Raw genomic sequence first — 26,446 nt, forward strand, 5'->3', positions numbered from 1 at the left:
CAGCTCCTCTTCCTTGTGGAAAGGCAACTGGGCTTAGCCTCATGGGGCTGACATCTGCATATTCTGTGACTTCTTTTGGGCTGACGAGAGGAGGGGGTATTTGTTATGTGCTCAGCAGGAGGAAGTTTGGAGAAGTTGTTTGTCTCTAAAAGAAAAAAAAAAATCTGAATTTTAATGTTCCATTTTGCAGTGCCAGTCATACAAGCATATCAGTCTCTTTTGTTTCCACTAAGTCGGTATAAATGAAGTCCTGGTCGGTTATCCTAAGACAGTACAGATCAGAATAGAGTGCTCGTATCATTGGATGGGGCCTAAGGAGGTCCCCAAAATAAGAGATGGGGACCTCAACTCACTGCAGACAGGTTCTTGACTGTTCATAGAACAGCATTTCAGGATGTGTCCGTGAGAGGTACAGCTGGTTTATTAGGCAGAGTTAGAAAGTAAGAGAAAATGATAAGGGACTAGAGCTTGAGGAGCTGAAGTGGGCACAGCTCTAATGGAGATCAGACTGGCTCCCTAACAAAAGAACAGGGCCAGCTTTTAAAGGGTTAAGGGACTGGTTAATCTCCAGTAGCTCATTACCTCAGTTCTGGTTTTGTGGGATGGCTTTGGGAGAAGTCCGCAACACCTAATCTGGATCTCCATGAGATAACTGTTCCTGCATGGGGTGGTCTCAGTTTTGCCGAGGCTCTACTGGAATCCAAAGTGACTGTAGATTTAGGGCAATGATTAGAGATTTCTGGGCACTAACTGGTAGTTGAAGGTCCTTGTAAATCTTGGTGTCCTTAGTATTGAAGGGGACTGAGATAGGTTATGTCAACCTTGTGTTGCCAGCTTTTAGATAGACACTCTTTAAATGACAAGAGTGCTAATACAGTCATACCTTGGTACTTGACTGCTTTGAAACACAACAGATTTGGTACTCCACACATTTTGATGGAAAAATTTTGTCCTGGTAATTGCTGTTGTTTGTTACTCAATGCACAGGTAGAACTTACTGGTGTGTCAATTGCCTCCTGACTCACTACCTTTTCCAGCCAAAACTATTTATTTGATACTTGTCATTTTTGGTACTCATTATGCTCCCTGGAACCAATTGACAGTGAGTACCAAGGTACCGCTGTATGCAGAGCTGAGCAGGAATCTGATCAAAGTTTTTTTGTTTTTGTTTTTGGTACCAGGGATTGAACTCGGGACCTTGGGCTTGCAAGGCAGGCGCCAGAACCACCGAGCTGAATCAAAGTTTTAAGGTAATAAAGTAGACAGATACAAAGTGGAGGTCAAGCTTTGTTCTGCTTTAAGTTACCCACTGGACACATGTAGGACCAAGTGAAGAGTCACTGTTGTGTGTGTATGTGTGTGTGTTTTGAAGTACTAGAGATTGAACCCAGGGATTTCCCACTGAGCTACACCCTTTTGTTTTAGTTATTTGTTTTGAAAGAGGGTCTTGCTAAATTGCCCAGGCTGGTCTCAAATTTGTGATCCTTCTGCGTCAGCCTCCCATGCCTGGCAAGATTATTATTTTTAGCAAAAATAGCTTTTAAATCCATGACTACCTCAGAAGAAAACACAAATCATGCTTTTAATGAGTAGCAGGTTGAGTCTAAGAGTTTGTTCGTCCTCTGTCCATATGGTGGGCTCTAACGGTGTCATTAGAAATGCAGAGCGGAGGGGCAACAGGCCTGTGCTTGTAAACTGTGTAATTTTCTTAAATCAATTATCTCATATTTGTGTAACTTAATGTGTCTTAAGGAAAATAGTAAAACTTCCTTTAGTATCCTAATCTAGGCCTAGTCTTTCCTGGCAGAAAATGCAAATTACATCTGCTGCACCATTAGGTATTGTTTTAAATTTCTCAGCTGCCTTAGCAAAATCATCTTTAAGCTTTCTTTCCTCCAAGCCAAACATCATGGGGGGCCACTTTCTTAAACAGCTTATCCTAGAAGGTTTAAGCATTGAGGAGAAAATGGAAAGCTTGGCTCAGCATTGAAACACATGTTAACAGCACAGCAGGTACTAGGATCCTCAAAAATAAAGATCATCACAAAAGAATGATGTTTGTTTGTTTTCATGCAAATCAGCTCTTCCAGAGGGACTCTAGCCTTTTTTAAAACCAACTGAGGTTAAAAGCAGCTGCAGTACTTGCCTAATAAATCCTTGCTGCTGCTCCAGGATGAAAATATGGTGTTTTCCATTGGCTTTCTGCCTTTTTGGTTCTTTGAGTTATTGACAGTGTTTTGGTGGGAGGAATGTTGTTATGGCTTGTGTCTAGATGTCCCTCAAAGTCTCAAGTGGTCATTGGTGGGGCTTTTTGGAGGTGGCTGGATCTAGGGTTTGTGTTGCTGGGATCAAGGACGTGATGCTGGGATTGATTCTCAGTGTGATGCTAGAATTAAGGGTGAGTGCTGGTAAGATGCAAGGGACAGAAAGAGCTGTGGTCATGACATATTGCTTGTAGCTCATTTGCTTTTGCTGTCTTTTGCCCACTGTGAACTATTTCTCCTCTGCAATGCCTGTCTGTTATGCCACCCTGCCTCACAAATTGTGAGCTGAAATAAACCTTTTCTCCTTTAACTTTGGGTGCTGGGTATTTTATCTCAGCAATAAGAAAAAGCAACTAAGACAAATGTTACCAGAATTAAGGTCAGGGATGCCTGAAGCCCAAAGATCAAAATTCAGGAGATGAGATTTGGTAAGAAGAAATCAGGTTTACTCAAGGGCCAGCAATCCTGAGAAAGTAGAGGAGCTCAACCTCACAGCTCCATCTTGGGGAACTGAGGGGTGCAAAGGATTTTTATAAGGAGGGAAAAGAGGGGCTGTGTCCTGAGTGGGTTCCTCATCATCCGGGGCATGCATCTCCTTTTTTTTTTTTGTCTCCTAACATAGCAATTGTTACCATGGCTCATGTCTAGATGTCCTCCAAAGTCTCATGCACTCACAGGGGGAGCTTTTCAGAAGTGGCTGGATTTAGGGTGTGTGAATATGGATTAAGAGTGTGTGGTATCTAGATGAGTCCTCTAATTGGATTAGCATAGTTCTGGAGGTGGCTGAACGGATTGACTAAAGAGGGAAGACCCACCCTAAGTATAGGTGGCACCAACCAATAGGGTTGTAGCCTGAATGAAGTAAAAGGGAAACAAAGAAGGCTCACTTCCGTTTCTTTGGAGGAGCTCTAGTCTTCACCTTCACCTTTGGCCATTGTCTCCTGGCTTTCAGTGCAGACCCTTCAGCTTCCATCACTGACCCTTCAGCCGTCTAGTGCAGACCCTTCGGCCCGGCCCCGATACAGACTGGCAGGGGCACCACAGTGAGTTCCGGGCCTTCAACCTTTCACTGGCTCCTTTGGATCTCCAGTGCACTGACAGCCCTTTGCTCTCTTCCACACCGGACTGTGTGGGCAGCCATTGTAAACCATTCTTGTAAATTCTTATATATTTGTATATCTTGCATTAAATTTGTTTCCCCAGTGGGCACTGACTGATACAGCAATGGATCTCTACTTCCTAGGTAGTTCATTCTTTGTGTCAACTGAAAAACAGAACTAAAGTTTAAGTGGGGCCATTACAAAGGTTATCAGAGTTCCATAAATCTAAAGGAAGATGATAAGCTGGGTGTGATTGTGCATGCTTGTCATCCCAGCACTTGGGAGGTGGAGGGAGGGGGATTGCTACGAGTTTGAGGCCAGCTTGGACTACACAGCGAGTTCAAGGCCAAGGCCAGCCTGAACTGCGTACATAGCGAGACCCTGTCTCAAACAAACAAACAAAAAAGGAAGATGATTTAGAAGTTAACACCCCTGTACTAGGGTTTGGACCCAGGGTCATTGCATTGAGCTACATTCTAGACCATTTTTTATTTTTTGAGACAGGACCTCATCAGGTTGTCCATACTGGGCTGGAAATTGGAGATTCTCCTGCCTCAGCTTCCCAGAGTGCTGGGATTATAGGCATGTGCCACCACACCTGGCTAGCCACTAAGATCTTAGTCATTTAGATGGGGCTTCACTTTAGAATTTAGAATGAGGCAAAAGGGAGGATGAAAAGGGACAGGCTGTGAGCCTTGGAAAGAACTGGGGAAGAGCCAAAGGGCAAGGGAATGATCTTGCCAAGGACAACACTGAAGGAATCACAACCCTCCAACGTGAGCAAGAGTGGCTAAAGCTTTTGCATCAGGGAGTGGGCAGAGTCCCCTGGAGTTCAAAGAGCCCTCATGCCCAAATGCAGGGCAGTGAATTCCACAGGGATGAGGCAATGGGCCCAGACAGATGGGCATTCATGTTCCTTATCCTCCAGAGAAAAGGTGAGCAAACAGGAAGTGGGAAATGGGTCTGTGAGTAGAACAACTTAGAATAAGCAGTCAGTGCTGCGAAGCACAATGTGCAGAAGAAGACAACATCTAGGACCGGTAGAAATAACAGGCCAGGTGGGGCCTTTCTGTCAGGTAAAAGGGCCAAAGACCAAGACCAGACCAGGCCACAACAAGCCTTTATTAGGGGAATAGATCTGCCGAGCTGTCTCTGAACAAAGGAGAGACAAAAGCAACATGGCCGGGGCAGGGAGAGTCTTTTATAGAGACTGGGGTGGGGTTTGTAGGGGCTGAGGTGGGGTTGAGTGAGGTAGTGACAAGGGAAAGGAGGAGCCGGTGATGTCACTAGGTGGTAGGAGGTGAGAGAGTATTAGGTTACTTTCTAGGCGGGAACAGGGGCATGCTGGGAAGAAGGGTTTATTCTTTGGTGGGAGCCACCATCTTGCCATGATGTCACACAGGGGAGGGGGCAAGACACCATAGGAAGAGGGCAGCTACTATACATAATAGCTGATGAGGTGGTGGGAGACCTATCACTTTCCATGCATCACAGAGGAGTCTCTTACCTCCTGGATTTTCTCCTAACAAGCAGACTAAGTGTGTGGTGTTCTTCTGCAGGTGTGTTAGCAAGGAGTGTTGCATAGACTTAGCAGCCAGTGGTGAGTTTGGGGTGGGAGAAGCCATCATTCCAACCTTGCATTGTGTACAAAGAACTGGGGACAAAGCCTTGTTCAGAAGTTGCTTCATGCCTGGCCACTGACGTGTGGCTGACTGAATAGCAGCTTTGGCATACCTGGGCATCTCTCAGAAATGCAGACTCTCAGGTCCACATGTACTGAAAGATCTTTTTAAAATTAAAAACATTATTAGTATATGTTTGTGATATATAATAACTGCATTCATCCTGGGGAATTTGTACATATACACATCAGATCTTAACAAAGCATCTTTTAAAAGCAAGATCTTGGTGATACTTGCTTCACAGCACCTTAAAGTTTGAGAAGCCCTGGGGTAGGCAGCATAGGTGACAATGAGCCAAGTTGGAACTTGCCCTTGGCCAGGTCATAAGTTTGTTGGTGAAGATGTGGGAGGGCAGAATATGCCACCCAAACAGAGAGGATTGTTGAGCTGCAGGTAGTTAGGGAGCAGATTCAGGGGTGTTGTCTGCCCTCCCTCTGTTTGCCTAAAGGCAGGAGATAGATTTACAAAGACAAAAGTATACTGTCCCTGTGTCTGACACAGAGAATAAAGGTGAGCCTGGAGATGGTGCTTGAGGAATTTTTATTAGCAACCTTTACTAATTAGCCTTTATCTGTCACTTATTTGCCTTTCTCAAAACTGCTGCCTACAAAGGCTCAAAGTCATTTTCCTTTGTCTTGGCTCTTCTTTAAAGTCAACTGTTCTTTGTTGAAGTTACTATATAAGCTGGAATTTGAAGCCTCTTCCAGAATTACTCATTCTCTGCTATCTCCCATGTATATGTGAAATATACAGTATGTGCTAATGAACTTCTCTTTTTCTCTGTTAATCTGCCTTTTGATATAGGGATCCATCCCAATGGAGACTATAGGCATTGTTCCTCTTCCCCTAGGGTCTTGTAGAGCTATGTTTGGAATACTCAGGTTTGGGGGGCTTGAGGAGAGTGTGGCAGAATCCCAGATATAAGTCCTGTAGCCACTGCGATCTCATTCCAGGTGGAACAAGAACGACCTGTAACTCACTTAGATCACATTGCTATTGGGTTTTTCCAGATTCTGGAAGGTAGTTAGGAGGAAGAGCCACTTGAAGATTTAGAGAAAAAAAGCAGGCCAGGTTTAAAAGAGCAAGATGTGTCCTGGGTATGCTAGGTTAACTTTACTAAACCTTATCAGGTCAATCTTTGCATGGGTTTTCCCCCAAGCATTTTTGAGGTCGGGGTAAGGACTGCACTTGGGGAACACTGTATCAGCTCAGAGCTAATCTGCCTGAAATGGCGGTTAGTGGAATTTATGGGAGAGGGGGAGAACAGGCTGGAAAGTCATCAGCCCCCTTCTCCACTCCTAGTTTCATATATATATATATAAATAAAATATACTTTCTAATTATATTTTCTAAAAGGGTTGGAGAACTTAAGAGGGAAGGAGGAAATACAGCGTCATTGATCTTTACCATTTGTATGATTCTATTTCTAGGCAACAGTGAGGGCAGATCTGAGTTGGAAAAACTTACTCCTTGACTTCGTTTTAGAACAGTGGTTTCTAAAACTATGTTTGCAAACAGAGCTTCTTTATCTTAGCACAAAACTTCAGGAAGTGAAACTATTAAAACTGGTAGCTCTGCTGTTTAGGGCGATAATTATGAGCTGTCCCCTACTTACCATAAGCACAGTGTGGACCTGAGTCAGAGACCACCACAGAGAAGAGGACAAACTGCTGGGCCCCTCACCTGCTACTTGTAAAAACATTGATTTGTATTTTATTTTGAGGCAATCAGGGATTTAAAATCTGCTTTGTATAAAAAGACAGGGTCTCTTCTCTTGGGTCTACAGATGCTCCGTGGCTAACTAAAACAGCTTGGCCTGTATTTTGTATCTGTTTCCTTTATCATTATAAAATGTTGGGTCAGATCCCTCCTCAGTTTTGCATATAAGCATGTCAATCATTTAGGGAGTGTCTCTCTGAAAACTGGCAATACGAGGTTGAGCAGCCTTAAATTTACCTAAAATATTTTCTTCTTCTCAAGATAAGCAGTTTACAGGGACATTCAACTACAAATGAGCATTCAGAAATCTCTAGTCATTGCCCTAAACCTTCGATCTCCTTGGATTCCAGCAGAGCCTGAGCAAACCCGAGGCTGCCCCAAGCAGAAACAGTCATCTCATGGAGACCAGATAACTCCCTCAATTGAGAGGCTTCTCTGGCCAAAGAGGGATGGAGACAATGACCAACTAGGCCCTATTCCACAGCAGCCATGCCATAAAATCGGGCCTTCCTCCTTTGTGAACAGGTCAGTCTAGTTTTCTTTTTAAATTTTATTTTATTATTGTTTGTTACTGTTTGCAGTACATGCATTTTACAACCATCTTGGGGAGCTGATACATGTAGGTCATACAGCTTGTTTCTTTTTATAATCTCACTCCCTTCCTCTCCCTCCCTCCTCCTCTAGTTCTCTTTCCCCCTTTTCATTCTTGTTGATATTATTACTCTTAGTTCATATTTATAGCATCTAATATCCACATTCATTGAGATCATTAGGGCCCTGTACCGCCATATCTTCACCTACCTGTCTCCCCAGCCCCTCTTCCTCACCCCTCACCCTTGTTCCCCTAAACCCCTTCCCATCTGCAAGAGATCCATCCCCTTGTCTTGTTCTACCCTTCCTTTATTTTTCTCTTAGTTTGTACTTTGCCTTACTTAGATGAGAGGTATTATATGGTATTTAAGTTTGTGTGTCTGATTTATTTCATTCAACATATTTTCCAGGTGTATCCATTTTCCTAAAAATGTCTCAAATTTGTCCTTCTTTATAGCTGAGTAGTATTCCACTATGTATAGATGACACAATTTCTTTATCCAAGTGCCTGTTGATGGATATATAAGGCCGCTTCCAGGATTTAGCTATTATGAATTGTGGTACTATAAACATTGGTATACATGTATTGATGTAGTATATTGTCTTAAGCTCTTTAGGTAAGATACCTGGGTCATATGGAATTTCTAATTTCAGTACTTTGAGAAATCTCCATACCGATCTCCATAATAGTTGTACTAGTTTACATTCCCACCAACAATGTAGGAGGGTTCCTTTTTTTTTATCACAGTCACATCAACATTTGTTATTTTTAAAAAATTTCTTGGTAATTGTCATTCTTTCTGGAGTAAGCTGGAATCTTAGTGTTGAATTTGAATCTCTCTAATAGACATAGATGCTGAATATTTTTTCATATTATTTGTTGGCTGTTTGTAGTTCTTCCTCTGTGAAGTGTCTGTTCATTTCTCTTGCCCATTTCTTGACTGATCTTTAATTTAATTTTTTTGTAAGACAAGGTCTTGCTCTGTATTTCAGGCTGGCCTTGAACTCACTGTGTAACCTAGTCAGGCCTTGAACTCCTGGCAATCCTCCTACCTCAGTTTTCCAGCACTGGGATTACAGGTGTGCCACCATGCCTGGCCTGGGTCTTTAATTTTAGATGGTTGAATTTCTTTTCCAGTTCTTTTTATATTCTAGACATTAATCCTATGTCTTAGGAGCTGGCACATTTTTTCCCCATTCTGTAGGTTACTCCTTCACTCTACTAATTGATTCTTTTGCTGTACAGCAGCTTTTTATTCTGATATATAGTAAGTCCCCGACTTATAAACATCTGAGTTTCAAACTTTCACAGGTGTACTGTATAAGACTCACTTTGTCAGACTTACAAATGAATCTGACTAACAAAAGCTCTCCCAGAACCAAAACTTGTTTATAAGTCCGGAACTTGTTGATTCTTGCTGTAATTTCTTGTGCAATTGAGGTTCTGCTTAAAAAATCCTTTTTTTTGGTACCGGGGATTGAACTCAGGTCTTTGCGCTTGTGAGGCAGGCAGTGGAACCACGGAGCTAAATCCCTGGCCCAAAAAAATCCCTTTTCACATCTATGTCTTCAAGTGTTTTACCTATTTTGTGTTCCAGTAAGTGCATTGTTTCTGTTTTCATGTTTAGATCTTTGATCCATTTTTATTTTAATTTAGTAGATGGTGAGAGTTATGGGTCCAGTTTCAATCTTCTGCAACAGGTAACCAGTCTCCTCAGCACTCCTTGTTGAATTAGGTTTCTTTCTTCAACATATACTTTAGGCTCCTTTGTTAAAGACCAAATAGCCGAACATGTCTGGTGATATTTCTATATCCTGTATTCTGTTCCGTTGATCCACACATCTGGTTTTGTTCCAGTACCATGCTGTTTTTATCACTATTGCTTTGTAGTGTAGCTTGAAGTCTGGTAATATGAGGCTTCCTGCTTTGTTCTTGTTGCCCCAAATTGCTTTTGCAATTCTGGTTCCATATCAAGAGCCAGTCTGATTTTCTTAACCTGAAGTCCCTTCCCTACCTTCTCTTAATGTCTAACTGCCTAATACATCATCCTTTGCCTCTCACGATGCTTCCTGAAATGGTTTTGAGATGCTACATGAAGAAACGGGCTGGGCATTAAGTCTCCATCTCTTTAAGGAGGACCTCCTCACACCCCTTCCAGTGACAGAACACAGAGTACTATTCTTCAGAAGCCGAGGAAGTCGAGGTTTTGGTCTAAGAAGATGTGGTAACTCATGTTCTGTTGATGAGGGAGATTAGGGCTGGGGAAACCAGGAACTCCACTGGGTAGAATATACCAGAAGTGATAAAACCAAAGGCTAATGGGTTGAACAAGATGTTTCCTAAAAAGAGAGGACATGCACAGAACATGAGACTTAAATGACTCTAGGGTCATGACTTCTGGCCCTGTTCACGAGACCAATTGGGAAATGCTATTCCTAATCCCTTACTTATATCTGGGTAGAGTCAATCAAAAAGAACTGTTCCTGATCCTTCATTTACTTCTGCCATGAGGCTAAATGAGTTTTTCCATGGGACAGTTGTCCCAATACCATATTTACTGAAGTAGGGGCCCCTTTCCCTTCATTCTTGGGGGGTAAAGGGAGCTTGTTCACCAGCCTGCTCCTGCCCCCTTGGAGTGTACTTTCTTTCCCCTTTAATAAATCTACATCCTCACCACCTTTTCTGTATATCTTGTCCAGATCTTTGTTCAGTACACCAATGGCCTGCAAAGCCCCTGGGACCTTGTCTAGTAACATTATGTAGGTGACAACTGTTAGCTGGTCTTGAACTTCTGCAGAACCTTCCTTCCCTGTTGTACTCATTGTCATAGAGTAGAACAAAAAAACAGCAAAAGATGAAATAATCAGCCAGTTTATAAACACTTAAAAACTTCACTTAAACCACATCAGCTGTAAACGGAGTGTGTTAAATCAAGAGGAAAGGAAGTGAAAGTTCTTTGGAAGATAATAAGATGTCTCCATTGTCCATCTAATTTGGGACTTCCTGTGGGATAGCCCTGGAGAGCACAGCTCTGGCTCTGCCACTTGGCTTTCTTAGACAATTTTGTTTTGGCGGGAGCAAAGCAGCCGTGAATAAGCACAAGGTGAGCTGCCAGGTGTTCCGGCAAACAGTTTTTCAGGGCGAGTCCGTCTCTGTCTTCAAGGCAGCAATTTGGAGGTTGTAATGGGAAAATGGTTTGCTGCTTCCCACTCCCAAGTCCCCAGTCTTCCCTCAAAGACAGAGAATTAGTTAAAAAAAATGAAGGAAATTCCCTTAAGAATCTTCCCCCAGAACAACAGAAACATCCATTGTAAACAGCAGGTTTGCCTTCTGACAGGTTTTGTTTGCAAATGATAACAATTACGGGTAATTTTTCATTTCAATTGGAGCAGCAGGTATTAAAAAAGAGGAGGTATGCAGAGAAAGAATGAAAGCAGCCTGATCTCCCAAGTGTCGTATTCACTCCCAGGTCTACAACCTAACAGGAGCACGGAGGGCCAGGTAGTGGCTTCTCATTCCATTAAGAGATCTAATTGTGGCTGTTCCGTCTGTTGGCAGATGCAGTTTCTACATAACAACAGCCCAGAGACAGAGCTGTGTGATTAATGCCTCCAGCTGTCATACGCCCCATTATCTGTGCATTTGCATAACTTAATGGTTTAGGACAGGGGAGAGAGGATGCTTAATTTAATGTTTAGCAGGCCCTTGATAGCTGAATAATTTAAGAACTGTCAAGGGGGGTCAGTCCTACAGCGATTCAGCAAGACAGCTCTGATTTCTGCATATCGTTAAAATTCTTACTTGGGAGAGGTTTTTTTTTTTTTTTTTTTTTTTTTAAGGGAAAAGAAAAGAACAACAATGCCTGAAAGGAAGCACTGCTTTTTGTCTGTTAACCATTTCCTCCCTGAGGCAAATGGAAATTTGTTTCTGACAGCAGTTATATGTCTAAAGACAGCTGGAGCCCAAAGGTTCGACTCTTTCCCCTCTCTCCTCGCCTCTCTGGACTCCAGCAACCTCTTCTTCCCCTTTCTGATTTTGTCTCCTCTTGTTCTCTTCATCCTCTCAACCGTCTTACCTTTTCTGCCTTATTTTACGAGCCACTTAGAATCCTCTCCCCACTTTACCTCCAGCCTCTCGTTTAGCTGAAAGGCAGATGGGGGGTGGGAGAAGTGTGAAGGAGGTGGAGCATAATTTGCTTAAAATCAACTAACAGCCCAACCTGCTTTCAATAGGAAACACTGTCAGTTTCATTAGTTGCTAATGAATATTATTAAACTAATCTGTCATTTGTTTTCTAATTATGTGTCACCAGGCATCACAGTGGCAGCTGAGGTGACTTCTGGTTAGTAATTTCCCCCCTTGGATTCCCTGGGTTTTTTTAGACTAAGAACAGCCAGGAATGATTAGCAATAATTTGAACCTGAGTAAGTCTCCCCCACCCCAGCCTTTTGATAATCATTTTTTCTCCTACACATTCATAGTATAGTCAGGATTTCCATCATCACTTGGCTTTTGAAGTTTACTCCCAGGAGAGGACATGGGCCCATGTCAAACCTGGAACTACCTCATTTCTGAAATTTCCACTTTGAGTGAGACTTCAGCCTCTCATTCTCCATTACAGTTCTGTAGGTCTGGAATCTGGGCTGGACACAATTGCTCTACATTCTGTGGACTTAAGTGTTCAGTAGTGCTTGGCTGGTCTGGAAGGTCTAAGTCGGTATTGCTCCAATATTTGGCATCTTGATAGGATGGCTCGACAGCTTGTCTCTTTTGCTCCCTGCACGGTCACTCTGGCAGAGTGGGTGAATTTTTACATAGGGGCTCAGGGTTTTAAGAATGAGTATTCCAGTGGCCAGGAACAGAAGCTGCGCTGTCTAAAGACCTTCCCTAGAAGCATACGTGATATCATTTTACTTCATTTGTTAGAAAATAGTCACAGAGCCAACCCAGACTCAAGATGACACATGGACCCCTCCTAATGGAAGGTGTATAGCCTATGGCCACCTTTAACTCACCCCAGTCCCATCAGATACTCCATCATCAGCTCCCTGTTGCAGTCCTTTGAATTTCTCCCACCTTGCCCCACCTAGTTGGTTGTTTTCTGAGTTTTCCGTGTTTCTAGAACTTCCATCAGAATTCTGCAAATCTCCAAACTGAAGCAACCTCTAGCTCTCTTTTCACGTTTATTTGAACTCCTCAGTGCATCCCCCAAAATTGCACTTCCCCTTGAGTGGCCCTACTAAAAACAAAGGGATTCACTTCTCAATTTCACACTCCAAGGTGCCTGGTCAGCCTTCAGTGTTTCTGATTTCTCTCTTTTCCTGTGATAGTTATTGGAAACACTACTCCTTCTTGGAATGTCAAATCTAGCTCTTCCCCAACAAGGATTTTATGTATCTAATTGTTTCCCTTCCTATAAACCTGTATTTCCTCACTTCCTGTCACTTGTGCACATTTACTTAAACCCCTTTCCAAGTAGAGATATCTCTCCCACTAACTACATCCTTCATTCCCACTCTTTTACCCAAGGACTGACCACCTTAATCATTCCTTTCCTGGGTCCATTCTCTATGCCTATAAACATGCTCAGTCTGAGTGTTGAGATTATAATAGGGCTATGGTTTTTGAAAGAGTTGCTTGTATTTGTAGCAACCACAATCTTCCTTTCCATCCCCTTGCCTGTTCCTTACAGTCAGGTGACTGGATGCCGTGAGGTTGTCTAGGCAAAGGTTTCCTGGGGCTCCTCATCTCCATATTCAGGGGCCAATTTTCAGTCCTTATCTTGCTCTGTTTCTTTGACCTCCCTCTATTTCCCTGTCAAATGTCTTTCTTTTTTTTTTCTGGTACTGGGGATCGAACTCAGGACCTTGAGCTTTCCAGGCAGGTGGCAGAACCACTGAGCTAAATTCCTGGCCCCCAAACGTCTTTCTTTAGCTGTAACCCTATCATCTCTTATGACTTAGTCTATTTAGGCAGATTTAAAAATACCACAGACTAGGTGGCTTGTAAACAACAGAAATTCATTTCTCACAGTTCTGGAGGCCAGGGTGTCCGAGGTCAAAGTGTCGGCAGCCTGGTCAGGACCTATTTCCTGGTTCACGGACAGCACTTTCTCATCTGCTATTATCTACTTTGTCACAAAGGAAATTTCTCCAAAATGCAAATTTGAATAAGTCACTGCCTTCCTCAAAATACTTCAGTGGTTTCCTGTTGTCTAGAGATTAAAGTTCAGGCTTTTAGCCCAACATTTAAATATTACTTGCCTTCAAACTTCATATCCCTCTGCTCTCCTACTCATATCCTTCATTGCTATTTCATGGAGTCATCTGCCGGAAATCTTTCCCTTTCTCTTTCATTTGGCAATTTCTGCCTATACCTGAATTCTCAGCTTAAGTTAAAGATATTTTAGATCTTCCTCCCTGGGAGAAACTGGACAACGTCTAGAGAATTTTTCATTGTCACAGTTTGGGGGGTGCTGCTGACCAGAAATGCTGCTGATCATCCTGCGTTGCACAAAGCAGCTCCCCTCCCCGTCACATCTGGTCCAAAACATCAATAGTGCTGAGGCTGAAAAACTGCTTTTGAACCATTTTTATGCTACTATATCTTTATACTCATTTCATTAATATCTTCCACATGGCATTTTATTTATTTGAACTATAAATTTCTCTACTTAGAGTATGTGAGCTAGAGGACAAGATTTTATTTCCAGGCATATAGAACATCTTAAGTATTTATTTTAAAAAATGACTTTAGCTGATGTTACTCCTAAATTTCTCCTGTCTATCATACAGGGTTCATGAAGCTGTTATCAATCATTTACACTTTAGAGTGCATGAGGCTTGGTTTCTTGAGAATAAATTGACTGCTATAGAAAAGTAACTTGAGAAGAATTAAAATGCAGAGGAAGCCTTGAAGTTGTTACCTTTCCCATGAGCTGTCCTCTTGCATTGCTTTGAAGTTGCATTTTCCTTTTTCTTCTCTTTTGTCCCAAACACTTTTTAAAACATTGCCAGGCAGCCTTTATTAGCCTTGGGTTCCCTAAGATTTCTGACAGTAAAAATCTGACTAAAGAGGTGCCATTTATTCATCCGCTGGCTCTTGGCTCCATTTCTGCCCTTCTATACTTTTTTGTGTTTTCCTGGGAGGGGAGCTAGATGCTTGCTAACTACATTTTTAAAATTCTCTTGCCAAATGGCTTTAGTTATGTTCTGCAAATTGGAAGTACTGGCAGGTGATTAAGAGGGAGAAAGAAGGAAGAAAGTATTTTCTATGCTTCTGGAAGTCCAGACTCTTGGCTTTCTGCTTGGCAGCCATGTCCCAGCAGCCCCATCAACAAAGCACCTGTGGACTTGGGTTCTGGTGGCAACTGTTTCTTTTGGACGAAACCGTGGCTGTGGTCCAATAGTACCAGAAATGGGTGCTCTGGCAGCCTCAGTGGCATAGAGATCATGGATTCTAAATGATGTTTTCCATTTTGCTCCTCTTGTCTTGCGGATAGGAGCAACTTTTTGAAATTACTAGCCTCTGGCTATGTTTACTTTTTCTCTTTCTCCTTGCCACTTCTTCCCAGATTTTCTTCTTTCTTATATTAACATGTTCCTGCCAGCTTGAACCACCTGTAATATATGCACAACTGTCCCATCAAGTGGCTTGTACCACCTCCTGGGACTGTCCCATGTCACTCAATGGGACAGCCATGCGTGTACCACTGGTGGTTCAAAGTTGCCCTGCCGCCAGATGTATGAATTATGGCCTTGTCATGAATGTGTTAAAGTCCCTTTGTTCAAAATATGTAGAGTGGTTTCTGTTTCCTAATGAGACCCAGAATAAAGTAGTACTGGTATGGTACATTCCCTTTCCCAGCAATTTTGTGTATTTATGGGTTATTCTGAGGTTTAGATGGTTTCTTATAAAATTTTACTTTCATGGGGATTAGAGTGCAAACTTTTGTAAATAAGGTGTTTGAATTTTAATACAAACAAGAGGAAAGTTGTCACTTACAGAGGTAAGATTTTATTACGCTTCTGGTTCAGAAGACATTTGAGATTCAAAGCAAGATTCCCCACTTCATCTCCTAGAACTTTATAGCTTTCTTTCCTTGAATGAATTGTTAAGTTTGACCTAATTTTTAGTTCTCTAAAATTATTAAAAGCAAATTCTATTTTTTTTAGAAGAACAAATACATTCCTTGGATACAACAATTCTGATTGTCAGCCAAAGAAATACCTGGTTGCTTTGACAATCTTGCATATTATATTAGTATGAAACAATTATGCAGGAGACAGCAGAGCCTCATTTGTTCCATCACATAATCACACACCAAGCAGGCATCTTTTGGGAGAAGCTATTTAAAACCTTCTGATGCCTTCTTGTCATAATTAGAATAAAAGTTAAGCTATTTACACACGCTTACCCAAGCCTCTCTTGCTGCTTCTGTTCTTTCCCTCCCTCTGTCCTGACCATTCATTCCATTCTCCCCCTCACCCACTGTGGCCTACTTTTTTGCTAGTTAAAAGCTAGAAGCATGTGCCTGGCTCTGGGTTTTTATACTTGCTGCCAAGAACACTGTCCTAGATCTTCCCAGGGCTGACATTGTGCTTCAGAGAGGGTTTTAGTAAGGACTCTATATAAAGTTACTCTCTACCCTAAATCATTCTCTACTTTCTAGTTTTCTTGAATGTATAACAGTTCCTACTGCAGTTTCAACTGACATATATCATTTATTAGTTTCATTGTTGATCGTCTGTCCCTGGCAGCTGAAATGTAAACTCCACGAAGGCATGGAATTTGTCTTTGCATCACATCTTTGTCTCCTGAGTTTGAGACATCCCTAGAAATGTAGTTCTGTAGGCACCTGAAAGATACTTGCTGAGTGACTTAATTTATTGCACCCTTGGTGCTGCGTACCCAAGTCAGCAGCTATTTGTTTACATTCACTCTGTGGATGGCACTGTGGTAGGAGAGGGAGATAAGCAGGACATGACGCTTCTCTTAACTAGGGTTCTGTGTGGTGGGAATGGGCTGTGTTAGCAGCAACGACCCCACCCCAATTTATACTGAGTATTCACCACAGCCTGGGCGCTTTGCCGAATTTCTTTCTTTCTTTCTTTTTTTTTGGAACCAGGGATTGAACTCGGGTCTTTGCACTTGCACAGCAGGTGGCGAAACCACTGAGCTAAATCCCTGGCCCAACTTTGCTGAATTTCTGCAGTCTCTGTCTCATCAAATCCTCTCCCACTGCATGGCAGAGGTATTAACCCCATTTTTCAGCGAGGAAAGTGAAATCTGGAGGTTTAATAACTGCACGAAATCACATTGTCCAACACTGAACTTAAGCCTAAGTTTAAAACTCCTCATGGTCTCTTCCTGGCCCCTTCACTTCCCAATGCCTTCTTTTGCTTTTCAGGGTGCTTTCTGTACAGAATACGTGGGTTCTTAGGATAGGTTCTAGGGCCCCATAGCACAATGGTGCCTATAGTTCACTATCACCTATAATGTATTTTATGGAGAACTAGAAGAGACAGGCTCAAAGACTCAAAATCTAGAGAAATGATAAGAGATGGAAAGACTGATTATCCTGATTTGATCAGTGCACACTGCGCACACATGTTGAAATACTGTTCTGGACTGTGCCCTTTAATGAGTACAATTATTACATGTTAAAGAGACTCGAGAAAACACAGATTCAGAATGGATAGAATGATCAAAGGGTCAGAGTTTAAAAAAACAGAAGCTCCCTTATGTTTTTTAATATCCTTTGAATAAGTTTTCTAAAGCAACTTTTAACTAAAACCACAAAAAATACAAATACAAGAAATGTAGTACTTCTTGGTACTCTTTAAATGAAAGTACATTTCTCCTCCCCCACGTTGCCTAAATATATTCTTTCTCATTTGTTCTACCCTTCCTTTTCTACTAATTAGAAATTGCTTTTTCCCCCCTTCTCTCCTCCTTTCCTCCCCACCCCCCGGACAGATTTTCCTTATGTAAACCAGACTGGCCTTGAGCTCAGGACCCTCTTGCCCATTGCCATCAGTCTACATTGAAGTAGAAACTAGCTCTAGAATGGCTCTCAGTCGTTCCCACTTCATGCTCAACTCTTCTTTCCACTTCTCTGGTTCTGTTATTGACAGGAAGTAGGAGACTAAAAAAATTGTGATCAGTGGCTTAATACAAGAAGATTCAGAATTTAAGAACAATTTAAGAGGTAACCAAGTTTCTTTAGAAGGGGCCTGGTTAGGAATTGAGAAAAAATAATGTACTTTTAAAAAAAATACTGGGGATTAAACCCAGGGTATTGCACATTCCTAGCCCTCTTTTAAAATGTTAAGACAGGGTCTTGCTAAGTTGCTAAATTTCCTAGGCTGGACTTGATTTTGTGACGCTTTTGCCCCAGCCTCCCAGAGTCCTGAGATTACAGGGTCGTAGCCCCATGCCTGGCAACTCTGAAATATGGTTTCTGTCTTGCAAGCAATGATCTCCTTTATCTGTTTGTGCTAGTTGGGCCAATCTCTGCCTCATCCATGACTTTTATTTCTTTTGACTCCCTTCAGTGGTATGGCTTGAAAATAATTGCTGGTCAAAGGAGGAAGGTCTTAGATCCTGCTAGGGAGATGACAGTTGTAGAGTTATTGAGATCCTTGGGATTTTCCTGATTCCCTGTGTGAAGTTCTCAAATGTGGCCAGCATCACTCCTCGGGTGAGGGAAGTGCGGACAGCAGATGGGAGGCCAGGGTGAGCACTGACGTACACAGTGTCTCTTCTGATGCCTTGGCTCTTTGGCCATGGTTGTGGGAGGAGCGGGGAGGCAATGAACATAAATTTGTTTTCATTTCAGGGAAGAGGGAGGGAGAACTTTCAGCTTTCTCCAAATTTTTGTAAGAAACAGATTTGCTTCACCCTACTGGAAACTATCAACTTAAACAAACAAGCTGTAGGAAGCCTCTTTGTAATGGCAGAATAAATCTATCCTTACATTTCTCCGAAATAACAAGGAGATGAAATACACAGAAAAAACCGTGCGCTCGCTCCCATAAATCAGTCCCGTAGTTGTGACCAGCACATGTGGTATGGTACCGGGGCCCACTGCTCGGAGACCTGCTAATGGAGGACATATGTGCTTCTGTAGGATCAAAGCACAACAGGGCTGGTTTAAGACTCTGTGGTGGCCCTGACGTGGAACTTACTTGCATTCATTGGTTTGTGTTTCCACTTTAGCACTATTCTCACCACCATTGTCTCTCCTCTTCCTTCACTTTTTCTTTTCTGTCTCTCAGGAGTTGAGGAGCCGGGTAATTTAAAACTTGTGTTTGGGCACAGTAGACTCATTTCACTTGGCAGAGGCCACTGGAGTGATGCAAGTGTCCATTAATGGAGCCTCCGGGGCAGAGCCGTCTTTCTGCTTGCAGCTTTGCCTTTTGGGATACACCAATTACAAGAGGTTAGAGATTCAGGTTTAAGTGAGACTGAAAAGAGGTGTCATTGGTTTTTCTCCCCTACACCCTTTTACTGAAATATAGGAATATAGACTTTGAAAAAAATGAATGGGCCAGAATTTCCTTTGCCTACATAAACAAAATGAGTGAATGAGACCGCACAGCTTTTTATTATTGTGGGCACAGCACCAATGAAGACCAAGGAAGTTATTAATGGGACAGATGCACAGTACGTCTTTCTTCTGGGAGCCCAAGGAACCTTGTGAGTGAGTGTAGGTGCATTTGTCTTTGGGATGACCCTTCAAGAGCGGTGTCTGCTGAGCGCGTCTCCCTCCCATTCGTTATGGTCCAAACTTCTTCCTCTGTTCACAAGAGATCCCAGAGAGACCTGAACAGGCCCACGAAGAATGCCAGACTCATGCAGGACAGAGCTTTCTGATAGGAAAGGAAGAAATAAACAAAAGACTGTGCACTCTTCCTAGTGACATAAAAGTTGGTTATTATCTTTTCAATAAAATTAATATGTTGCAGGCAAGGTGATACAGGCCTGTAATTCTAGCACTTGGGAGGCTGGGGCAGGAAGTTTGTGAGTGTGAGGTCAGCTGGGCCACACAGTAAATTCCAGGCCAGCTGTCACTACATAGTGAGACCCGGTACACAAAATCAAAACTCCCTGCTTGTCATAGTGGTGGAGACCTAATTTAGTTATTTTCTGAATCCTCGTCCATAGCACCTATCAGGACTCTTTCTGTGTAGACCAGTGATGGTGAACTTTTTTTTTTTTGGGGGGGGGATTGAACTTGGGACCTTGCGATTGTGAGGCAGGCACTGGAACCACTGAGCTAAATCCCCAGCCCAATGGTGAAGTTTTTAATGATAGCAAAGAGCCCACTGTGGCACGAGTGCTGTAAGTTCTCCATCACTGGGACAGACCATGTGGCTCTCACTGTCAGTCTGGGTGACCAAGATTCTGTTATGGAGTACTTCTGCATCTCTATCTCTGTCTGTCTGTCTGTCTATCTATCTATCTACATTTCCTTGACAGTCAGTCTTATCCTTTTCAGTCCTGTAGAATTCCATTGTTTCAAAGTCAACACTCACCCTCGAATCCAAGTCAGATTTAAAAATTGGGACTGTGCCAGGTGTGGTAGCACTTGCCTATAATCTCAGCTACTCCAGAGGCTGAGGCAGGAGGCTTGCAAACTGAAGGCCAACCTAGGTGCCTTAGTGAGACCTGTCACAAAATACAAAATAAAAGGGGCTGGAGACGTAGCTCAGTTGTAGATGGCCCCTGAATTTGATCCCCAGCACTGCACCCTTCATCCCCCAAAAGAAGTTGGGACTGCCTTAGGGTGTGTTCTATGTTTAGAAAAAATTCCAGTGCTCATTTATGAGACCATTCATTTTCCAAATCTAAACTGGTGATTGAGGACAAACATGCACCAATTTGAGAAATGAAGCACTACTGAATTGTAACCCGAAAGACGAGATGATTGCCTCCTGGAATGGGGAATAAATGCCAAGGTTCTACGTGTGCTGGGTGTCGAGAGGTGGCATCGTTTCAGTTGTACTTCCCAAACTTGGGTAACCATCAGAGTGACCGGGAGTAGGGCTGGAGAGGGAGCTCTTAGCAGGCATCACCAGGCTATCATGAGGCAGGATGCTGATTCAAGAAGTCAGGAGTGGAGTCTGAGGATGACCTGCAGGCTTTCTGGTGTTCCACAGAGTTGGAAAGCACTGAGTTTTAGTTCAGGCTTTGCTGTGTATCTGCTCATCTAACCCTGCTATGTGGCAGGCGTGGGGCTGTGCTCAGGACGACAGAGACTGACGAGACAGGCAAGTGGGCTGAGCCATTTAATGGCTCTGGCCATCATTTCCTCACCTTTAAACAGAGGCTGGATGAAATTTCAGGTCCCACTCAGCTCAAGCAGTCGATGATATGTAAGGGATGGAGCCACTGGCCTCCTAAATGCCTTTCGATTTCCCTTTGGTTCTTAGGCCAAGCTGGCATTCTCCCATGGCACTTTCTACCTTGCCTTAGACTCATCCTGTGAACGACAGCGGCAGGGGCTGTGCATGTTCCTGTTCCACATAGTGATATGAAAAGCAGCTGTGCACTGCTGACAGGATTAGAAGGGTGGTGCCTAATGCATTGCACGGAGAAGCTCTTGTCCTTAATGATCGTAAAGTCCCAGAGGCAGGCGGTTACGGGGAGAGTGTGGAGCTCCACATCCGCAGGAGGCTGAAGGAGGGTGGGGTGCATTTTTTCAGCCTCTCATAGGGATGGCTTCAGGATGGAGTGGAGGAGACCATGTGATCGAAGACCTCTTTTGACTTTAGTGCAAAGTCAAGTGTAAAGCAACATGCCACTTCAAAGTTTAAGGAGTTTTCCTAAAATGACTTTATGTGAATTTGAAGCTCTGTGGCTCTTGTTCTGACCTAGAGAGTGCATGAGCTTTGAAAGTCACTTTTCTTTAGGAGTCTTCTGAGGGTCCAGGAAAGTTATTATTCACAGTCAGTGACAGTAGAGCTGAGGCTACATTGTATGGTAAAGGGGATTTTATCCTAAATGAAGGTCCAAATATTTTTATTTTTTAGCAGAGTGAAACATCAAGGTCTCTGTGTCCACCAACAACCAGTATTTTGTAGTTCTTCCCCATGGCAGGAGAAGCGGAGATCAGGGAACTCAGTTTTGGGTCCGGGCTCACTTATTTTCAGAAGTCAGCAGTGAGGCAGGCGGTAGAGATGGGCAAAGGGAAGCCTCAAGCCCCATCTAAAAGGCAAGGCTGCTGCTAACCTCTGTGATGGTGTCTGTTTGGGAATTAAGACCCAACATTACCCAGTCTTATAAAACTTTTCAAAAGAAGCTGAAGATTAGGACTTTTGGTTTTGTCTTTCCCTATTTATTACTATAATGGTGAAGAAATCTTGTGAGCCTTTTGATGACTGGAAGTGAGTTTCAGGTTGAAAATCGAGCTGTTCTTGCTGATATTCCAGTGTGCCATGTGGGAATGCAGGATCCGAGTGCACAGCCCTTCAGCAGGGCTGGACCTGTGGGTTTTCCTTGAGCAGCACTCTGTGGGACTCCGTAGGGTTGTTTGGTGGAAAAGATGCAGAACCATCCGTGTTCCTCTCGTATCAAGGCGTCTGTCTCTATGTTGAGGCTTCTCCAGTAGGTGGCAGGTCTTCTGTTGTGGACTCGTCTCTCTTGTATTCTATGTCTCTGGCCCCGAGGCTAGGTCCCTGATGCATTCCCTTCCCTTGAAGTTACCACTTCCCTTCTGTTCCTAAGGCTTTTCCCAGGCTCCTCTATCACTGGTCAGCGAAGCTGAGTGTGAATCACAGCTGTTCTCTCCCCCTTGTAGGGAACAGGGGAAGGGGACGTTACCAGAACCTCTGCAGTGAGTCCTAGTTTCCTGTGAGCCAGGGCAGCACATGGCGAATTACAGGAAAGGTGGACAAATGAGACTGAGAAGAAGCTGAGCTTTGGGTCTGATCAGTGCTGCTCTGGGCAGCAAAGACAAAAGCCCCCAGCTTACTGCACCTTTTAGTCAGTACATCGGGAGAAACAAAGGTAACAAATGGCTTGCAGAGAGTTCAGTACATCCGAGTAAACAAGATGGTAAAGGTCCAAGAATAATGAGGAACTGAGTGGATGTTTTGTTCCTCCCAGGATGTTTTCAGCTCCCAGGATGTTTCTTGTCCTGGAGAATCACAGCATCACCGGATCCTTGAGGTCTCAGTTGTGACCGGAGGCCAAAATGCAATTATGTCTCGGAATTCTATAGCTGGGCTGTAGGCAGGAGAACTAGGCTAACCAAATGATTTTTCCCTAGAATTATGTAGCATTGCTCCCAACATCCCCTCAGTCATATTCTCTTTCCCATTTTCACTTCTAGGTGGGAGAAACTGTGACTTAGAATCCTGAGGGTGGTGGGGACAGAAAAGATATCAGGTAGCCTTTCCACTGGAAATGACTTTAAGATATTTTTATTTATGATTTGCATGGAAGTCTAAAATACAAAAATGTCTAGTATGAGACTTAAAACCTTGCTGCTATGTCAATATGATATGCATCTCCCACCACTGCACTACTTTTAGGTCTTATTTTGCTTGAAAAGAATCTCTACCCTTCCATATCTCAGATGCATTACAAAATCAATTGGGTGCCATGTTTCTATCTTTCAGGGGGCTGGCAAAATGAAATGTTATGCCATAGTTGGGTAATTTGTAATGAATATGAATGGATTATTTATATAGGCATAGAGCAGAATTATGTGTGATTGTGTAGTATACTAGAGCTAGAAACAATGGGGGTTTGTTATCACCCCTGGCCTGGAGGGACTGGCGTACATAGTGGCTCCTGGGATCTGGAGATAAGCCAGGCTGTGTGCAAGACTATGGAGACAGGAGACAGCTGGCTGAGGGGATGCTCTCTGGGGAAGCCAGGGACTAAGTACCCTACCTTCGTTCTCCTCTCTTTGGTCAGCTACCTGGCCCACCATTGGCGAGTCCAACTGATAGCCTGTGTCCATGCTGGTCAGCAGGATGGAGAAGGGTGGAGAGTGAGTGTGCAGTGGCAAACAGACTATAGAGCACAATGTTTGAAAAGATCAAGGACTTCCAGGTGTGCTATAAGTTGCCAGTTGGATAGGGATTGTTCAATCAAGTATAGTTGTTAGCATTTCCTTTCTAGAATGCTCAAACTGAACTTTCAATAGAAGCATTTGAATAAACACTACTGAAAATGAAATATATTGCAAATAATTTATTGCATGGTTATTCAGAAAATTCAACAAATATTTATTGACTACTTGGAATATTCCTAGTACCTGGTCACCTATCTATGAGCTATATTGATAAGGGAGGGCAAGATTAAATTGTGTTTATATTGGGGTCAGGCATGACTGTCTTTCTTTTTTTAAAATTATTTTATTGGTACATTTTTTTTTTTTGGTACCAGGAATCGAACTCAGGTCCTTGAGCTTGCAAGGCAGGCAGCGGAACCACTGAGCTAAATCCCCAGCCCCTAATGACTGTCTTTCTTTTGTAAGATTGTTTGGATTAGCGATTGTCCATTTGCCCTTCGTCTGTTGTACAGAGTGATTCTTTTGTACCAGCCAACCTTCATACTATTACATTCTGTAGAAAGATGCTTTCAGAAACAGTCTTTTAAGAAAAGTTTCAATTATTGTTGTGCAAATTTTTATTTATGAAATGAACAGCATTAAAAGTCCATTTACAGTTTCCTCCTTGTAAAATGTGAATTAAATGAGACAACGAATGTATGCATATGGTACCCAACCCCTTATAAGTCCTTAAAGAAGGGAATCTGATTTTGAAATGAGAAAACACACTAATCTCCCTATTCCCTCAATCCAGTGTTTCATGCTAAGAATTTCTACAAGCTAAGAGATTTTGCGTGTGAAAGAAACCCAAACCTCCACGTGGGATTAGGTGTGATATATTCAGAGCATGCTGCCACTTCCTTGGGCACCCTGCCCTTCTCCAGAAGGCTCTGCCCTCAGGTTAACTTCTTCAGGGGATAACACGGCTGCTCCTGTTTCTGGTTTTATGCCTACCTGTGAAGTGTCCAATCAGCTTGGGCTGCCATAACAAACCATCAGGTTAGGAGGCTTAAACTCCTTCTCCCTGTTAAGGAGACTGGAAGTCCTGGATCAGGTGCCAGCCACATTGATGTCTAAGGAGCAACCTCTCCAACGTGGCTTTTCCTTGATGGATTTGAGTTGTGGGAGGGAGGAGCGGGGATATCAGGAGGGAGGGGATGCAGGTTCCCTGGTGTTGGTTTACATAAGGACACTTTTGGCATCATTAAGGCTTTACCCTCTTGACCTCATCCAAACCTAACTACCTCCCGAAGTCGCCATTTGGAAATACCACAATCACAGTAAGAGCTGGGACATCATATGAATTTTTGGGGACATAGCTCAGTTCATAAAGCTAACTTTCGAGACAGAGGTCTTTTCCCCAAACTACCAAATAAAAGTTCTGCTTTCACTTTGATGGGATTAACTTAAAGCAGTCATTGTAGCCAGGGAACACCATAAGCTTGGTTTTGCCCACAACTAACAGAATAGACAGGGGTAAGGGAGTGGGGATGCTATTAAGCAGATGGGCTTGTACTGGGGGTGGGGATTCTGCCATTCAGCATGCCTACTGCATGGTGGGGAGGGCGGGAGAGAAAGGTGTCAGCAATATCTACTGAGATTAAGTCACTTATTCCCATATTGTCAAACATTCGGCTTGTTTTTAGCGTTTGATTCCTGTTCAATGACACAACTAAATTGGATTTCAAATTCTCTCATGAAAACTCATTAATGTTAGGTTCTCAGAATTTTTGTCTGACATGCTCAGCAGTGGTTGCTGCTTAATGGACAAAAGCTAGTACTATTGAGACCAAGTGTTCAAAAAAAAAAATCAATATTCCTGAAACAGTGGAGTCCTTGCTTCCATACAGGTCTCCCTATAAAGAAACCCAGGCTAGGCATGATTTTTGAGCTGCTTTTTCCAATCCACATTGCTCTAGAGAATGTGTTAGTAGGTCACATCAAAGCCCAAGTCTGGGACCTTTTGTTTCCTTCTAGAAGCAATGGACATCTTAAAATTATTCATTTATGGTTCTTACATGACTAATCAGGTCATGGGGCCAGGTTTACCACAATTAAGATTGATTCTTGCTTATATTGAGGACACTGGATTTTAATCCTTATGTTTCTGCTTTTTTGAAGCTTTCATTAATATACCTTCTTATCCAAATGATTTGTTTCAGCTGATCCCCTGCTACGTGATCAGTATAATGCTAGATGCTCTGGGGGAAAAATGATGTATAACGGACAAACCACATAGAAATGCTTCCCAAGCAACCCCATCCTAAAGCTGTCATGAAAGAAGACTGGAGCAATAGAAATTGAGAGCAAGAAAGATCCTAGTGGACCGGGCTTGCTGGGGCGTCATAGAAAGAAATCAGAGTGAGTATCTTACAGGAAGAGCGTGGGACAGGAGGGGGGTGGGGATTTGTTCCCTGGATCTCCTCCAACCTTTAATTTAACCTTCATCTTTAATTGCTTTAAAAAAGGCAACAATTTATGGGACATCAAGAAGTCCGGAGTGATTTTAGAGTGCTTGGGCCTAGTTGACACTGCTTTTTGCCCCTGCCATCTCAGGGAAACTCACTTTCTGTTATTGCTCGTTGATTCCTTGTAGCATCTAAGGATGGGTTTACAGGCTCAGCTCAGCCTCCTCTTCTAGTAAGGGGTTCCATCCTCTGAGGAAGTTCAGCCACAGGTTGGGTTGAAGAGCATGATATTGGGGGCCAGGGATTTAGCTCAGTGACCCACCTGCCTCACAAGTTTGATCCCTACATGATACTGAGTTGTTTAGAATTTTTAGATCATCTTCGTTTAACTTTGGTAATTCATATGTGTCTAGGAATCTGTCCATTTCTTCTGTGTTTTCCACCTTATTGGCATATAGTTTCTCAAAGTAGGTATTGATGATCCTCTGGATTTCTGCTGGGTCAGTTGTAATTTCACCCTTTTCATTCCTAATTGCATGGATTTGGGCCTTTTCTTTCCTTTTTCTGATAAGGTTGGCTAAGGGTTTGTCAATTTTGTTTATCCTTTTGAAGAAC

General features: G+C 42.9%; 1 long non-coding RNA gene across 2 annotated transcripts; it reads left to right on the forward strand.

The window, feature by feature from the left end:
* The first annotated feature begins 1,181 nt into the window (after positions 1-1,181).
* On the forward strand, positions 1,182-26,326 carry LOC147825984 (uncharacterized). 2 transcript variants are annotated; one of them, XR_015440129.1, is made up of 3 exons: positions 1,182-1,250; positions 7,119-7,290; positions 25,586-26,326. It is a non-coding gene; the product is annotated as an uncharacterized LOC147825984 (long non-coding RNA). The 2 variants fall into 2 exon arrangements; XR_015440128.1 differs by having other exon boundaries at positions 7,116-7,290; positions 25,586-26,191.
* The last annotated feature ends 120 nt before the right edge of the window (positions 26,327-26,446 follow it).

This window comes from Heterocephalus glaber, unplaced genomic scaffold (assembly GCF_053883595.1).
Source record: "Heterocephalus glaber isolate CG9 unplaced genomic scaffold, H.glaber_assembly_v1.0 deba00001481, whole genome shotgun sequence".
NCBI classification, from domain to species: Eukaryota; Metazoa; Chordata; class Mammalia; order Rodentia; family Bathyergidae; genus Heterocephalus; species Heterocephalus glaber.